Source organism: Pteropus medius, unplaced genomic scaffold (genome assembly GCF_902729225.1).
Source record: "Pteropus medius unplaced genomic scaffold, Ma_sr-lr_union100, whole genome shotgun sequence".
Taxonomy (NCBI): domain Eukaryota; kingdom Metazoa; phylum Chordata; class Mammalia; order Chiroptera; family Pteropodidae; genus Pteropus; species Pteropus medius.
Genome location: NW_024340692.1, coordinates 24,265,862 through 24,268,702, shown reverse-complemented (window position 1 = coordinate 24,268,702; position 2,841 = coordinate 24,265,862). Strand labels below are relative to the sequence as shown.

Genomic DNA, 2,841 nt, shown 5'->3' with positions numbered 1-2,841 from the left:
CTTTGCTCCATAATATCTACGTACTCACGGCAACCGTGAGTTTCATGACCCACAACCGTAATACATGAAAAGAAAATTTTTGTAATTCAACATCTTAATGCAATAACATGAGATGATCTTTCCATGACTAAAATTTTGCCTGATTTATTTAATCTGACAAGAGTTATTTGAAAATGTGTTCAGTAACTGTCTTACCAACCTAGGTGGAAGAGTATTTTCTAATTAATTCTCATCTCCTTGTTTTTATTCTCTGTGAGGCCCTGTGGTGTTTCTTGGCAAAGATCCATAAGTTCCAGGCCTCAGCTATGATCATTCTGGAGTGAGGAAGACCAGCGTCCTCGAAAGGCTATGGCTTAGATGAGTGCTTTTCGAAGTGTGGTCTCTGGACTGGTATCAGCCATGAACTCTTATTACCAATAGGAGAGGTACGCAAGTGGAAGGTAAGTGTTTAAAACTTTTATAGCAATGGATGTTGCTGCACCCCACCCCACCCCCCCAACCCCAGGGAGTGATTGCTGGATTTATCTCACCTAACAGGATGTTTTCCAAAAAATAGGAGTTAGTGACAAATTAAAAACAAACAATCAAAAAAACCCCTAGCTCTTCACCACAGACAGTTTGAGAAGCACAGGTCTAGGGGTATTGTTAAAATGCAGATTCTTAATCACCAGCCCCAGAGATTCAGATTCAGGAGATTTGAGGTGAGAGCATTTTGCTCTTCAGGACCTTTCCGTGATACCATCTCTACCCTCTTAGAAGTGGAGTATGGTGACATTCTCCTAAATTTTTTAGAGCTTCCTCTTTCACTGTTTGAAAGATTTGACAATGTGTTAACAGCATACAGCACACTGGGTCTCATGTCCATGACACAGTGCAATGCCTTCTGGAAATAGACATGGATTATAACCGGCGTCTGTACTGACCCAAACTTTTAGGACATATTTATACAAAAAGAGAAAAGCTCGATCTCTGGTACTGAATGAAAACCAACAGTGCCTACCATCCAAGCTGCTCAAGTAACTTTCGGTGACTCATCTGAGTTTCTTTGTTGCAGTTTCTAGAATACCAGCCAATTCGAGTCCTCTTCAAAATGAACAAAGCGTAGCACTTAGGAATTAGCTGCCTCTGAACGCAGTCCTCACCTTCTCTCTTGCGAATATCTTGGAAGACCGACCCAGCAGTTCCTAGGCCTCTTCAAGCCTTCCATCAGCAGCACTGCCATAGAAACGCAGGCACTTTCTGCAAGGGCAATTCCAGTTTCTGCTAAGTCAATTATCACAGGGTGTGGCAGGCTTTTACAGAGATTAAACTACCCTTTCTACTGAAGGAAAATGATGAATTCTCAAATGGGACCCCTCTAATCATCCATTTGCTCAACTACGTTGTATTCCTATTGGCCAATTATCTAGTTTGACCCTCGTTGTTTGAATAAATGCCTTAGAATTCTGGGAAGGGATGCATAATTCGGAGAGCTGCTTGTTGTGTGAAAAAGGGGCCAGTGTCTTAAGAGGAGAAAAATGTTCTCAAGAGTCTGAGAGGTTGAAACTAAATCTCTAAATCGAAACCATTTAAAGAAAGTTATGAAGAACTACTTTTTAAATTCTGAGTATATCCCAATTACTGTAGTTTCTTTACTTTGATTTAGCTGCTACTAAATAACTGTGTATGCACCTCTGTGCCTCAATTCCTCATTTGTAAATGGGGAAAATAATAGTATCTACCTCATCAAGTTTTAGTAAGGGTTAAATAAGTTAATAAATGTCAAAACTTAGAAATAGTTCCTGGTACATGGTAAGCGCTACAAATTTCTCACAGTTACAGAGAAACATAATGATTTATTGCAACCTCACCCACCCCACCCCAAACCCACTCCTGGAACTTGCATCCCCTAGCCTAAATACAAATATTATTCTTACTGAGGTAAACTGGAAAGAATATAGACCAACTCTGTCCAATAGAAATACGAATCACGTGTGTAATGTTAATTTTTTTTTAAGTAAAAAAGGGGTGAAACTAATTTTAACATTTAAAATTTTAAGCCAATACATCCAAAATATTATAATTTCAAAGTTTCATCAATTTAAAATGTATTGATGAGTCTACAGTCATGCTACCCTGAACAAGCCCGATCCCGTCTAATCTCGGAAGCTAAGCAGGGTCGGGTCTGGTTAGTACTTGGATGGGAGACCACCTAAAAAGACCAGGTGCTGTAGGCATAAAAAATAAAAATAAAAAAAAATAAGGGATTGTAAACTGACAAGGTCTTTGCAATCTGTGAGGTCAACTAAGGGTTGCCTTACCTAAAAAAAAATAGAAATAAAAATAAATAAATAAATAAATAAATAAAATGTATTAATGAGATATTTCACATCCTTTTTTTTCACAATAAGTCTTCAAAACATGTCTATTTTACAATGATGCCACATTGCAGTTGGAATGCTAAATTTTCATTGGGAATATTTGATTAGAATTTTAGATTTCGTAAAATTTCCAGTTGAAAAAGTAGATTTACTTACCCCAAAGTAGATTCACTTACATACTTAAAACTTTTCTAGTAACTAAACTGACTTTTCCAATGACTGAATTAAATACCAGTTTTTTAAGTTTAAATTAAATAAAATTATAAATTTAGTTTCTCAATTGCACTAGTCATATTTTAAGTGCTCAAGAGCACATGTGGCTAGTGGTTACCATATTGAATGGCATAGGTGCAGAATTTTAAAACATACAGGCCTGCCGTTTAATCATATAGTTTTAAATGAGTTATTTGACTTTTCTTAGCCACAATTTCCTGATTTACAGTTTATAAATTTACAACTGAAAAAAAATCTATTATATTCT

General features: G+C 36.7%; 1 pseudogene; it reads left to right on the top strand.

The window, feature by feature from the left end:
* Positions 1-2,097: 2,097 nt before the first annotated feature.
* LOC120590319 (uncharacterized) lies at positions 2,098-2,216 on the top strand (annotated as a pseudogene).
* The last annotated feature ends 625 nt before the right edge of the window (positions 2,217-2,841 follow it).